At 45.6% G+C, this 15,723-nt stretch overlaps 1 protein-coding gene across 2 annotated transcripts in view; it reads left to right on the top strand.

Annotated features, from left to right (window-relative positions):
• LOC126251737 (integrin alpha-PS2-like) overlaps positions 1-15,723 on the top strand; it is an 836,605-nt gene that overhangs the window by 665,109 nt on the left and 155,773 nt on the right. The gene's annotated exons all lie outside the window — the stretch shown is intronic.

Here is a 15,723-nt window from a genome sequence, read left to right as displayed (position 1 = left end):
AACAGTGACGCTACCCATTACGCTAATCCAACTATACGCGCTATATATGTAGACATATTAATTAACCATTGCTGAAAAGGTTAATCGTAGATAATTATGTTATTAATTGAAATTTAATTGTCACAAATTGTACCAAGAACAATGCGTTTTGGGTGGATCTTCAGTGTGTCGCTGCCTTCAAATAGCCTACTCTCATAATACGCAAGTTACAATAGTTCTTTTACCACGAATATGATGTTTCTCATTATTTTTTTGGAACGAATTACACAGTTAACAACGGGTTTTCCAGTGATTCTCAATTTGATGGTGCTCATAAACGGAATATATACATATAGGCTTCAAATGAATGCCAATATGGCGCCTCATAACTCTGTACTGCAGGGACACGGCGTGCGTGTGACGTAGATGGCGTTGTCACATCTCATTGGTCCACGCTCAGACGCACGCTCAGAATATTTGACATGCCAGGTATTGCTCTACACCTTCGGAAAGACTCCCGAACGTGCTATTCCACGCTTTGGCGTCAGAAAGTCGGCACGCTCAACGCTCAACGTTCGGATGCACGGTTCGTGTGCCGACGGCTTGAGGTAGTTTGGATACGGAGCCGTGGTGATGGACCACTGTACAAATTTTAGAACGGGAGGACTGAAGTTTTTAGAGGGAGGCCGCGTCGCGCCACTTAAACGTCAGAAGAAACGCGAGAAGCTAATGACAATGGGGAGCGCCCTAGACCGAGAGGCGTGAGTGCCTCGCCGCGGCCGCGGCCACAGTAGGAAATGAACGGGGCGCCACGCGGGAGTTGTTGCCGATGGGAGGTTAATGTCTCGCGCCCGGCGGAGCAAAAAAGGCCAGCGTGTCCCGCCGGAATGCTTTGGCCGCGGTGCGCCGCCTAAAACAGAACAGAGGAGCCGGGGGCGGCTGACGATGGATGGCGGAGGACGAACCGGTGACCCGCGGGTACACGGCCGCCGCCGCCACCGGACAAGACAGCGCGATTTGTGGCGGGGCGCCCGATGACAATGCTCGCCAGATAAAGTCCCCCGCTCATAAATATTTACCGCCATTTCCATACGTGACGGCCGCGCCGGCGACGTCGTATACATTAGGCCGAAACCATTGTCATTTGCAAACGGCGGCGCGTTACACGCCACAATGGACGACCCGCCGTGGCGCCGGGCCGAACGCGGCGCAGATATTTGGCGGCTTTTAGCGGCGCCACGCGGCAGCCTTACCCGTCTTGCGGCGCCAATGTATTAATAGCCGTGCTCTGTCTGAGGTCGCGGTCGTACGGCCGACCGACGGAGCTGTACAGCCGTAAGAACAATTTTGGTTCCGCGAAGGACATTCCACTCCACTCCAACTATTCACGTTGCTTGGTCACCCTGGCATTTAATTTTTTTTTCTTTATTTATATCCACTTCTAGCGACGCAGGAGCAAATTGAAGAGCCAATCTCCTTGGGCATGGAACGAGTCAGTATGTGTAATTACGCCAGAGAATAATGTAATAAATCAAATAAAATTTACGCGAATCCTATGTACACGAAAAGCTGCTGAGTATACAGGGTGGTCCATTGATCGTGACCGAGCCAAATACCTCACGAAATAAGCGTCAAACGAATAAACTACAAAGAACGAAATTTGTCTAGCTTGAAGGGGGGCCGCTAGATGGCGTCGCCATAGGTCAAACGGATATCAACTGCGTTTTTTAAAATAGGAACCCCCATTTTTTATTACATATTCGTGTAGTACGTAAAGAAATATGAATGTTTTAGTTGGACCACTTTTTTCGCTTTGTGATAGATGGCGCTGTAATAGTCACAAACATACGGCTCACAATTTTAGACGAACAGTTGGTAACAGGTAGGTTTTTTAAATTAAAATACAGAACGTAGGTACGTTTGAATATTTTATTTCGGTTGTCCCAATGTGATACATGCACATTTGTGAACTTATCATTTCTGAGAACGCATGGTGTTACAGCGTGATTATCTGTAAATACCACATTAATGCAATAAATGCTTCGACGACCAATCCACCTGTCATTAAATATGCTATTCAATCCCGCTTCAACCGCAAGCGAGCTATGTGCCGGACATCCATCATGTTGGAAGTACATCGCCATTCTGTCATGCAGTGAAACATCTTGTTGTAACATCGGTAGAACATTACGTATGAAATCAGGATAAATTGCACCATTTAGATCGCCATCGATAAAATGGGGGCCAATTATCCTTCCTCCCATAATGCCGCACCATTCATTAATCCACCAAGGTCGCTGATGTTCCACTTGTCGCAGCCATCGTGGATTTTCCGTTGCCCAATAGTGCATATTATGTCGGTTTACGTTACCGCTGTTGGTGAATGACGCTTCGTCGCTAAATAGAACGCGTGCAAAAAATCTGTCATCGTCCCGTAATTTCTCTTACGCCCAGTCGCAGAACTGTACACGACGTTCAAAATCGTCGCCATGCAATTTCTGGTGCATAGAAATTTGATACGGGTGCAATCGATGTTGATGTAGCATTCTCAACACCGACGTTTTTTAGATTCCCGATTCTCGCGCAATTTGTCTGCTACTGATGTGCGGATTAGCCGCGACAGCAGGTAAAACACCTACTCCCTGGGCATCATCATTTGTTGCAGGTCGTCGTTGACGTTTCACATGTGTCTGAACACTTTCTGTTTCGTTAAATAACGTAATTATCCGGCGAACGGTCCGGACACTTGGATGATGTCGTCCAGGATACCAAGCAGCATACATAGCACACGCCCGTTGGGCATTTTGATCACAATAGCCACACATCAACACGATATCGACCTTTTCCGCAGTTGGTAAACGGTCCATTTTAACACGAGTAATGTATCACGAAGCAAATACCGTCCGCACTGGCGGAATGTTACGTGATACCACGGACTTATAGGTTTGTGACTATTACAGCGCCATCTATTACAAAGCGAAAAAAGTGGTCCAACTAAAACATCCATATTTATTTACTTACAACACGAATATGTAATAAAAAATGGGGGTTCCTTTTTTTAAAAACGCAGTTGATATCCGTTTGACCTATGGCAGCGCCATCTAGCGGTCCAACCATAGCGCCATCTGGTTTTTCCCCTTCAAGCTAGACAAGTTTCGTTCTTTGTAGTTTTTTCGTTTGACGCTTATTTCATGAGATATTTGATTCGGTCACGATCAATGGACCACCCTGTATACATTCTAAAACGCAAATATGACACACCACGAAAGAATTGACCGAATGGATCGGAAATCGGCAGGTGCGATATACGGGTACAGGCAAACAAATGATTACAGTTTCAGAAAAGTTGGATGATTTAATCAAGAGAAAGAGTTTCACAAATCAAGCAAATTAATAACACATTTCATCCACATCTGGTCCTTATGCAAGCAACTGGTAGAGTTATTAGATGTTCCCCTGAGGGAACATACGTGCTAGCATTTCATCCGAGACCTCCGAGCAGGCTGCAGTATTACGTCGTTGCATATTATCGAGTGTACTTAGTACGTCCTTACAAACAGCGACTTTCTGCTTTCCCCACAGAAAAAAAGTCTACAAGTTTTCAGAATGAAATTTTCACTCTGCAGCGGAGTGTGCGCTGATATGAAACTTCCTGGCAGATTAAAACTGTGCCGGACCGAGACTCGAACTCGGGACCTTTGGCTTTCGCGGGTAAGTGCTTTACCAACTGAGCTACCCAAGCACGACTCAAGACCCGTCCTCACAGCTTTAGGTAGGAGACGAGGTACTGGCGGAGTTAAAGGTGTGAGGACGGGTCGTGCGTCGTGCTTGGGTAGCTCAGTTGGTAAAGCACTTGCCCTCGAAAGGTAAAGGTCCCGAGTTCGAGTTTCGGTTCGGCAAACAGTTTTAATCTGTCAGGAAGTTTCAAGTCTACAAGTACCAAATCCAGGGAACGGGCCGGCCAAGGTACAGGCCTCCTGCGATAATTCAACGACTTGGAAATAATTCGCGAAGACACACTGTAGCACTTCTTCCACTATGAGCTGGACAGCCACCATGTTCGTACTTCAGGTTCCTCCTAGCCTACATAGGAGCGTCTTCTACCATCCGTGAAATATCGTCTGTTGGCAGGCTGCGATATTTGAGCACGTTCAGTGTTCGTCACGAAAAACGGGAAAATGAGCCAATGGTTCACTGTCTCATACCACACGCTTACACTCCACACACGCTAGTATTTCACCTGACAAAGCCAACGGGGATTGTCAGCAGACCAATAGTGCACGTTTCGGTGGTTTAACTGGCCGTGATTAGTAAATGTGGATTCAGACTACACAAGATACATATCGGCTATGGAGCATGCTGTCTTAATACCCATGTACAGAAGTTGACACGACTCTCACAATCGTTTCCAAGGAGCTGCTGATGGAGAAAGATGTGATAGGGATGGAACCTACGCTACTGGCCATTAAAATTGCTACACCAAGAAGAAATGCAGATGATAAACGGATATTCATTTGACAAATATATTATACTAGAACTGATATGTGATTACATTTTGACGCAGTTTGGGTACCCAGAACAACCACCTCTGGCCGTAATAACGGTCTTGATACGCCTGGGCATTGAGTCAAACAGAGCCTGGATGGCGTGTACAGGTACAGCTGCCCATGCCGCTTGAACACGATACCACAGTTCATAACAGCTGCCCATGCAGCTTCAACACGATACCACAGTTCATCAAGAGTACTGACTGGCATATTGTGACGAACCAGTTGCTCGGCCACCATTGACCAGACGTTTTCAATTGGTGAGAGATCTGGAGAATGTGCTGGCCAGGGCAGCAGTCGAACATTTTCTGTATCCAGAAAGGCCCGTACAGGACCAGCAACATGCGGTCGTGCATTATCCTGCTGAAATGTAGGGTTTCGCAGGGATCTAATGAAGGGGAGAGCCACGGGTCGTAACACATCTGAAATGTAACGTCCACTGTTCAAAGTGCCATCAATGCGAACAAGAGATGACCGAGACGTGTAACCAATGGCACCCCATACCATCACGCCGGGTGATACGCCAGTTTGGCGATGACGAATACACGCTTCCAATGTGCGTACACGGCGATGTCGCCAAACACGGATACGACCATCATGATGCTGTAAACAGAACCTGGATTCATCCGAAAAAATGACGTTTTCCCATTCGTGTAACCAGGTTTGTCGTTAAGCACACCATCGCAGGCGCTCCTGTCTGTGATGCTGCGTCAAGGGTAACCGCAGCCATGATCTCCGAGCTGATAGTCCACGCTGCTGCAAACGTCGTCGAACTGTTCGTGCAGATGGTTGTTGTCTTGCAAACGTCCCCTTCTGTTGACTCAGGGATCGAGACGTGGATGCACGATCCGTTTCAGCCATGCGGATAAGATGCCTGTCATCTCGACTGCTAGTCATACGAGGCCGTTGGGATCCAGCACGGCGTTCCGTATTACCCTCCTGAACCCACCGATTCCATATTCTGCTAACAGTCATTGGATCTCGACCAGAGCGAGCAACAGTTTCGCGATACGATACACCGCAATCGCGATAGGCTACAATCCGACCTTTATCAAAGTCGGAAACGTGATGGTACGCATTTCTCCTCCTTACACGAGGCATCATAACAACGTTTCACCAGGCAACGCCGGTCAACTGCTGTTTTGCGTATGAGAAATCGGTTGGCAACTTTCCTCATGTCAGCACGTTGTACGTGTCGCCACCGTCGCCAACCTTGTGTGAATGCTCTGAAAAGCTAATCATTTGCATATCACAGCATCTTCTTCCAGTCGGTTAAATTTCGCGTCTGTAGCACGTCATCTTCGTGGTGTAGCAATTTTAATGGCCAGTAGTGTATGTCATTGGAGAGTGCATAGGGCCTCTGCCTGGCTGATGTCACTTTCTCGTGCTATTATGCGGGAGCTAACTCGCGGATCAACTGCAACAGCAGCAAGAACATCTTCTGTCGTCACTCGTTTCCTTCTGTTACGTTGTGTAGGAGTTTCACTACCACTTTCATTTTACTGATTGAAGAGGTTGATATATAATTGCCGAGATGGTTGACGCCTATTGGAATATCTTTCCGCATACACCGTGCAAGAATGAACTGCATTCTTACAGCACTCTGCATACGCCGTGACCTCGTCGGCTTTTTCTGCTTTAATAAGTACCATCGTCCACTCACGGCCTAACTGGCTGATGATGATGACGTCCCATACTCCTTGACGGAGCGTAGGGGACTATGCGGGAGACCCGCACTGCTGTACCAGGCAAGGTCCTAGCGGAGGTGGTTTGCCATAGCCTTCCTCCGACCATAATGAGGATGAATGATGATGTTGAAGGCGACACAACAACACTAAGTCGAACCAGGGACCTTGCGCTCGGAAAGCGAGAACGCGACCGCAAGACCACGAACTGCGGGCACCTAACTGACTAGCAAATCTCAATGCACTCAACGAACACACAAGCACACTGTAACCCAACGTAGTATCGTACCCAGCAACTACGCAGGCTGAAATGCCTAAACAAGTGTCGGTGCGGAAACTTTGCACAATACAATAGCATGTAAACGACTCAGAATAGAATCTTTCAACAAACATCATTGACATTCTAAATTTACCCTACCTTTAGTCTGTTAATATCAATAGGTATTGTTCCATTTAAAAAAAGCGTAAGTCTGCACAAAAATACACTTTCTAAGTATTATTACGATCTGTGTACTGATTAACAATATGAGCCCATGACTACAAAGCCGTTCTATGAAAACCGCACATCAATAGCACTTTCCATTTCTGCAATATTTGCAATGCATTTTAGGTGATTCATATAAACAGAAGAAAAAATACGGGTCCCAGAGAACACTATGCCGTGATCTTACTAGATGTCTTACGCGCATTTCAAGGCGCTTTGTATCAGGGACTGATCCACAAATCTGACACACAGCGAGTGCCTAGCTCTCCAGTGCCTTTACTCGGTACGTATATGGACGGTCGCCCGTTGTGCCTCATTACCGGAGACGCTAGGGCGTTGTCGTAGGAGTGCCTCGAGGCTCGGTGGTAGGTTCTGTGTTGTACAGTGTCTACGCCGCATACCTACCGTCGTCACTTCGCTTCGGCAGATACACACACGCTGATGACACCGCACCCGTCTGCAGGCACATCCACGACACCTGCAGAGATATTGAAACATGGACAACAGACTGGTGCAGTAAGTTTACTACCACAGAAAGTCAGGCGGTCGTCCTAGCGGTACGAAGACCAAATTCGCCCATTCGACTCGCCAGTACCATGGAGTCCGACGGCAAAGTACACTACCTGACAAAAGACAGTCAAATGCTCTGAAAACGTGGTCAGGTGTCAATGTGACTTCACTCACATACACACCAGTGGCAGGTATATAAATGATTAGATTTCCATTTCTCTATGACACAACCAAATTGCATTAGTGTTGTTCGTGTGTAGTGTCCTTCCAGGCCTGTTATACATACACTCATGTTCAGAAGAAGAAAAAACGGAACAACTTGAACGACTAGAGGCAGGACGTTCAGATTCACAGGCCATGTACAGTCGTGGACAAAACGAGCGAGATCCCTCGCGTTTTCGTTATGCTGATCCGCACAGCTTTAAAGTCTGCTACACAGCATAACAGGCAAGGCGATGAAATGCACAGACGTGAAATTGAAAAACTGTCCGAACTTTGTCAGGCTGTTAGCAGTCATGTGTAAGACCATATTCATGCTGATTGGTGTGTTAAACACAACACGTAAATGTAAGATATGAATGAAAGATGAAACGCTAATTAGTATGAACTGTACTAATAAAAATGAATTTCAGCTTATCGAGATAACATAACTGTTTTAGTAAGACAAGTACCCCAGATGGTTACGAATTAGCAAAATATTATGTGCATTCGACCGCAAAACGGTCTGTGTCAACGTTCACACCAGTCATACTGGATTACCGTTGCTGACATACCATGAAAGTGTGCTAATTTAGTAATGCTTGAAGATTCATAACGAAATTCAGTTAAAAATAGTTCAGTGCCACACTTAAGTCAATTCATTTATTGACAGAAGTGGAAAAAGTAGGCACTAACAAGTATGCAATTCTACAAGATTTTCATATTTATATCCACAGGGCGCCGGTACACAATAAAGGTAGCAGTAAAACGTATTGGGGGCGCGAGAATTTCTTATAATTGCTTTACTGATAGTATATCTGCCTCCATCAAGATTAGAACCGAAAACTAACCAGACCTCCCTTGCAGTAGCAAACACCTTTCACTACGCTAGCAGACAACCCAGGCAAACAGCCCTCTATTATTATCCCACACACGAATAAGCCGGCAATTTCGCAATAAAAATGGCAAAATGATAGGCAGTTTCTGTTGCACAGAGCTTTCTGGACTCAAAAACATGAATTTTCTACCTTCATGTCGCAGCTTATGTGACAATCATTCGGGATGTTTATCGAAATAACAAAATACTGTTATTAGCGAGTAAATTTAGTAGGATAATTCTACACCACCCCAAGAAATAAACGGCGACATACCTGCCAAACGTATTCTACAATGTTTCGAATTCTACATTAGACTCGCCACAGCCAGAAAACGTTCATTAGCCGAAGTGTTTCTTAACCTGGCTAGCAATGGGAATGTTTGCACTTCTAAAACGCGGTGGCATTAATACTGGGATCCGAATTACCACGTGTATAGGCAAATGGATTTTATTTGCATTCCTGTAAACGTGATTTGGATCGAAAGAGTAGCTACGATTAATACACTGATGTATCGACTGTAACTAGAACATTACGAATAAAGAGTAGGGGGAATTATTCATGCGGCCCTCATCTTCAGTAACTGTTGTAGCTATTTTCGTTGTTAAGATTTCGTCACCTAAATCGGTAAAAATGGAATCCTACTTGTCTCACTTTTGACTGTCTGTCTACCCAACCCTTAAAACCCGTTTACCTCGAGTACAGGTAGTCCTAATAAGCGGAAATGTATCGCACTTCCTGCGGTATACGGTCCCTTGGTGGTGTAAAAAATACATTTTTATTAGTACAGTTCATACTAATTAGCGTCTCTTCTTTCATTTACATCTTATATTTACGTGTTGTTTAACAGACTAATCAGCAATAATATAATCTTACACGTGATTTAAATCAGTCTGACAAAGTTCGGATAGTTTTTCAATTTTACGCCTGTGCATAGTATGTTGGTAGCACTTCGTCGCCTTGCCTTCTATGCTGTGTAGCAGACTTCAAAGCTGTGCGGATCAACATAACGAAAAGGCGAGAGGTCTCGCTCGTTTTGTCCACGACTGTACATTAGTATGTTCTCCAGAAATGATTAGCATTTCAGCCACCTCGGTTCAGCATCTGCCCTGTTGCCTAATAGGCACAGAGACTGCCATGGGTCCCGATAATTTGGTCCACGCGTGGTGGCGTCGACGCGTATAAGGCACGAATGGCGTCCTGTGATATAGCCATTCAAGCTGCATTCACCAGGTTCCAAAGTTCGTCTGTGGTGGTTGGCATTGGATCACAGCGCTGTACTCGTCGTGCTACCATTTTTTTTTCTTCTGACTGGTTTGACGCGGCGCACCACGAATTCCTCTCCTGTGGCAAACTCTTCATCTCAGAGTAGCACTTGCAATATACGCCCTCAATTTTTGCTGGATGTATTCCAATCTCTGTCTTCTTCTACAGTTTTTGCCCTCTACAGTTCCCTCTAGAACCGTGGATGTCATTCCCTCATGTCTTAACAGATGTTCTCTCTGATTCTGCGCAGGAACTCCTCACTCCCTACTTTATCAGTCCACCTAATTTTCAACATTCGTCTGTAGCACCACATCTCAAATGCTTCGATTCTCTTATGTTCCGGTTTTCCCACAGCCCATGTTTCACTACCATACAATGCTGTACTCCAGACGTACGTTCTCAGTAATTTCTCCCTCAAATTAACGCTTATGCTCGATACTAGCAGACCTTCTTGGCCAGGAATGCCCTTTTTGCCATTGCTAGTCTGCTTTTGATGTCCTCCTTGCTCCGTCCGTCATTGGTTATTTTACTGCCTAGGTAGCAAAATTCCTTACCTTCATCTACTTCGTGACCATCAATCCTGATGTTACGTTTCTCGCTGTTCTCATTTCTACTACTTCTCCTTACTTTCGACTCTCTTCGATTTACTCTCAGTCCATATTCTATACTCATTAGATTGTTCACTCCGTTCAGCAGATCATTTAATTCTTCTTCACTTTCACTCAGGGTAGCAATGTCATCAGCGAATCGTACCATTGATGTCCTTTCACCTTGAACTTTAATTTCACTCCGAACCTTATTTTATTTCCATCATTGCTTCTGCGATGTACAGATTGAACAGTAGGGGTGAAAGGCTACATCCTTGTCTTACACCCTTCTTAATCCGAGCACTTCGTTCTTGGTCGTCCACTCTTATAATGACCTCTTGGCTATTGTACATCCTGTATATTACCCGTCTCTCCCTATAGCTGACCCCTATTTTTCTCAGAATTTCGAACATCTTGCACTATTTTACATTGTGGAAGGCTTTTCCCAGGTCGACAAATCCAATGAACGTCTCTTGATTTTTCTTTAGTTTTGCTTCCATTATCAACCGCAGCGACAGAATTGCTTCTCTCGTGCCTTTACATTTTCTAAAACCAAACTGATCGTCATCTAGCGCATCCTCAGTTTTCTTTGCCATTCTTCTGTATATTATTCTTGTCAACAACTTCGATGCATAAGCTGTTTATCTGACTGTGCGATAATTCTCGCACTTGTCGGCTCTTGCTGTCTTCGAAATTGTGTGGAAAGTCAGATGATATGTCGCCAGACTCATACGTTCTACACACCAACGTGAATAATCGATTTGTTGTCTCTTCCTCCAATGATTTTAGAATTTCTAAGGGAATGTTATCCATCCCTTCTGCCTTATTTGATCTTAAGTCCTCCAAAGCTCTTTTAAATTCCGATTCTAATACTGGATCTCCTATCTCTTCTAAATCGACTTCTGTTTCTTCTTCTACCACATCATAAAAACCTTCCCCCACATAGAGGCTTTCAATGTATTCTTTCCACCTATCCGCTCTCTCGTCTGCATTTACCAGTGGAATTCCCGTTGCACTCTTAATGTTACCAACCTTGGTTTTAATGTCATCGAAGGTTGTTTTGACTTCCTGTCCTTCCGACAGTCATATCTTTTTCGATGTCTTCACACTTTTCATGTAGTCATTTCGTCTTAGTTTCCCTGCACTTCCTATTCATTTCATTCCTCAGCGACTTCTATTTCTCTGTTCCTGAGTTTCCCGGAACATTTTTTCAATTCCTCCTTTCATCGATCAAATGAAGTATTTCTTCTGTTATCCATGGTTTCTTCACAGTTACCTTTTTTGTACCTATGTTTTTCTTTTCAGTTTCTGTGACAGCCCTTTTGGAGATGTCCATTCCTCTTCAACTGTATTGCCTACTGAGCTATTCCTTATTGCTGTATCTATGACCTTAGAGAACTTCAAGCGCATATCGTCATTCCTTAGTACTTCTGTATCCCACTTATTTGCATATTGGTTCATGATGACTAATGTCTTAAACTTTAGCCTACTCTTCATCACTACTATATTGTGATCTGAGTCTATACCTGCTCCTGGGTACGCCTTACAATCCAAAATCTGATTTCGGAATCTCTGTGTTACCCTGATGTAATCCAACTGAAATCTTCTCTTATCACCAGGCCTTTTCCAGGTATACCTCCTCCTCTTGTGATTCTTGAACAGAGTATTCGCTATTTCTAGCTGAAACTTGTTACAGAACTCAATTAGTTTTCTCCTCTCCCATTCCTTGTCCCGAGCCCATATTCTCCTGTAAGCTTTTCTTCTGCTCCTTCCCCTAAAACTGCATTCCAGTCTCCCATGACTATTAGATTTTCTTCTCCCTTTACGTACTGTATCACCCTTTTAATATCCTCATATGCTTTCTTTATCTCTTCATCTTCAGCTTGCGTCTTCGGCATATATACCTGAACTATCGTTGTCGGTGTCGGCTTGCTGTCGGTGCTGATAAGAACAACCCTATCACTAATCTGTTCACAGTAACACACTCTCTGCCCCATCTTCCTATTCATAACAAATCCTACTGCTGTTATACCGCTTTATGTTGCTGCTGATATTACCCTATACTCATCTGACCAGAAATCCTTGTCTTCTTTCCCTTTCGCTTCACTGACCCCTACTATATCTAGATTGATTCTTTGCATTTCCCTTTTCAGATTTTCTAGTTTCCCTACCACGATCAAGCTTCTGACCTTCCACGCCCCGATTCGTAGAACGCTATCGTTTCGTTGATTATTCAGTATTTTTCTGATGGTCACCTCCCCCTTGGCAGTCCCCTCCCAGAGATCCGAATATGGGAGTATTCCGAAATCTTTTGCCAATGAAGAGATCATCATGACACTTTTCAGTTACAGGCCACATGTCCTGTGGATACACGTTATGTGTCTTTAATGCAGTGGTTTCCATTGCCTTCTGCATCTTCATGCGTTTGATCACTGCTGATTCATCCGCCTTTAGGGGCAGTTTCCCACCCGTAGGGCAAGACCGTGCCCAGAACCTCTGTCCGCTTCTCTGCCCTCTTTGACAAGGCAGCTGGAAGAATGAGAGGTGAGTTCTTATGCCGGAAGACTTCGGCCGCCAATGCTGATTATTAATCAAAATTTAAGCAGTGGCGGGATTCGAAACCGTGATCGAGGAAGTTTTAATTACTAGTCAAAGACGCTACCCTTTGACCACGGGTGCATCCCGTTCTACCACATCCGACACATATTCGATTGGCGACAAGTCTGGTGATATGGCGAGCCACATAAGAGGTTGACATCGTGTGACACCTAGAAGGCACGTGTTCATGCAGCAACATGTGGTCGCGCATTATCTTGCTGAAAAATGCCGTCTGGGGTGTTGTCCAGAAAGGGCATATCTACATTTCGCAGGATGTATTCACGAAGGTCAAACTGGTTACAGAGACCTGGACATGCACCGTCTGTTACTTGTGGTTGTAACCAATACCACCCAACACCATAAGTGCTTCAGTTGACGCTGTATGTCTTGTGCGAATGCAGTCACAGTGATGCTGCTCCCCCTACCTGCGGCGAACGAAAATGAGTCCATCAGAACGTGCATTAATCAGAAAACACTATCCGATGCCATTCATGAACCCATTGACGTCGTTCCATACATCTTTGCCGTCTGGAATGGTTCTGCATATTCGTCAAACAGTAGGCGGAGAAGCTGACGACGCGCACGTAACCCATCCGTAATAAACGGCGACGAACTGTCACACTTGATTTTTTTACTATGTGTTCCACTGTTGCGTCAGAAGCGAGGAGGACGCAGATCTGTCCTGCGATGCCATTCGGATGAGGTGTCGACCTTCTCGTGGGGTGGTCTGGGTGTTGTGACTTGACTATCTGGTCGTGTTCGGCGGCAGCCTTCCGTGAACCATTCTGCACACACCCGTTGCACTGCCGAAACACTTCCTCCCACATGAGCAACAGTTTCCCGGATGGATTCATCACATTCTCTCAGGCCAAAATCCGCCCCCTTTAAACTCACTCATTTGACGGTACGGTTCACGCATACATCCGCGAGGCATCCTGCACGTCTGCTCAAGTCACACGGACCCATGTTTATAGAGACCACGAGAGCCGCAGGCACATTTTACCGGTAGGTGGTGTTGCGCCGTGATATCGATTTTGACCTTGAGCCAGCGGGCCGACGTGGTTCAAATGCTACTCATTTCTGCATAACATACTACTGTACATGTCCTGTGAATGTGAACGTCCCATTTCTAGTCGCTCAAGGTGTTCTGTTTTTCTGAACATGACCAGCATCAGATGTTCAGTGATCGCTGTGAAGGTCACTGAGATGCCTCGTATACGTGTGAGGCAGCGTTATCGGCACTTCGGAGTCTGAAAGGGGCCTTATTGTACGTTTAGAGTGGTGCATGACCGAGAAGCATGGCCTGTTGATGAATGGCGTTTCTCTGTGGTCGGCGATGAATCGTGGTTCTACATTATCCCAGATGAACATCAACGGCATGTATGGTGGCGAACTGGGAGTAGGTCCCATTTTCCCAATGTTTTGGGGAGGCGCTTAAAAAATTCAAATGGTTCAAATCGCTCTAAGCACGATGGGACTTAACATCTGAGGTCATCAGTCCCAGAACTACTTAAACCGAACTAACCTAAGGACAGCACACACATCCATGCCCGAGGCAGGATTCGAATCTGCGACCGTAGCAGCCACGTGGTTCCGGACTGAAGCTCCTAGAACCGCTCGGCCACAGTGGCCGGCTCTGGGGAGGTGCAGCGGTGTTAGTCCTGACATCATGGTGTCGCACTTATATTCAGGATTTCAAGGACCAGCTAGAACAGTAGTGGGCCAGCTTGACTCAGGAAAGGGTAACACCCTTCTCAATCGAACCAGGTGATGCATACAGGCCAGAGGGGTGCAACGTCATACTGATTAGTGGCCTCTTAGGGCCAAATTCTTTGTAAATTTGACTCGATTTTGTAATCATTGAAATGATGAATGAAATTATCGTATGGCACTTATGGCTGGGAGTCCCCACGTGGGGAAGTTCGGCCGCCGAGTTCAAGTCATTTCACTTCACGACTCGCGTGTCAATGATGATGAAATGATGATGAGTACAACCCCGAGAGGAGAAAGTCTTCAATCCAACCGGGAATCGAACCCAGGTTCACTGCATGGCACTCAGGCGCGCTGACCACTTAGGTAAGGAGGCGGCGGGCAATAATTGAAACATCACAAAGCCTCTCTTTGCGTTTCCTCCTGCCCTTCTATGTACTTCCCTTTTTTTCAGTATGTGTGTGTGTGTGTGTGTGTGTGTGTGTGTGTGTGTGTGTGTGTGTGTGCGTGTACTGCCTGATGTTTCGTTTTCGACTGCAAGAAAAATAGGAAGTAGCTTTATATGTCTTTACGGCCTAACAACCCAAAAGTTTTAACAGAAGGAAGAAAGGATATTGTATATTAGGGCTTCATCGTGGCACGATAGATGGTGGGTTGGTTAATATGGGGGAGGGTCCGATCGGATTAGGGAAGGATGGGAATGGGAGTCGGGCGTGCCCTTTCAAAGGAACGATCCCGGGAGTTTCCTGAAGCGATTTAGGGAAATCACGGAAAACTTAAATCGGGATGGCAGAACGCGGGTGTTAACCGTCGTTCTCTCGAATGTGCCCACTGCGCCGCATCACTCGGTGGTACAATAGAACAGAAGCACTTGCTTAAAGGGGCACCATCAGTTTCATTAAGTTTTGTAGCAAGCAGTTTTGCTGAACTTCGAAGAAACTGCAGGATAACGACACGCGGTTTACAAACCCTACTTCTTTCTTCTGACCGTAAACAGATCGAAGGAAGCCGTTGTTTCAAAGAGGCTCCATTTCTGCACTATATTTTAGTTTCCGTTAATGGCCAATTCGAGCCACACGGCCATCCTTTTTGTCAAGCTTTCATGTTCATGTGATCGGACACTATACACTGTGTACAAGCGATTTCGCAAAACGTGTTGGTGCATGTGGAGAGCGCCGATTTCTGGTGCTGGGACGTTAGTGCCTACTCACGACTCGCTGCGACTGAAGAACATGGGATATAGAGGTGGGTTGTTTTGACTCCATGTGAACCTCTTACTACAGA

The sequence above is a fragment of the Schistocerca nitens genome, chromosome 4, assembly GCF_023898315.1.
Source record: "Schistocerca nitens isolate TAMUIC-IGC-003100 chromosome 4, iqSchNite1.1, whole genome shotgun sequence".
Lineage (NCBI taxonomy): Eukaryota > Metazoa > Arthropoda > Insecta > Orthoptera > Acrididae > Schistocerca > Schistocerca nitens.
The sequence above is the reverse complement of the archived record's forward strand: the minus strand, read 5'-3'. Positions and strand labels throughout refer to the sequence as shown.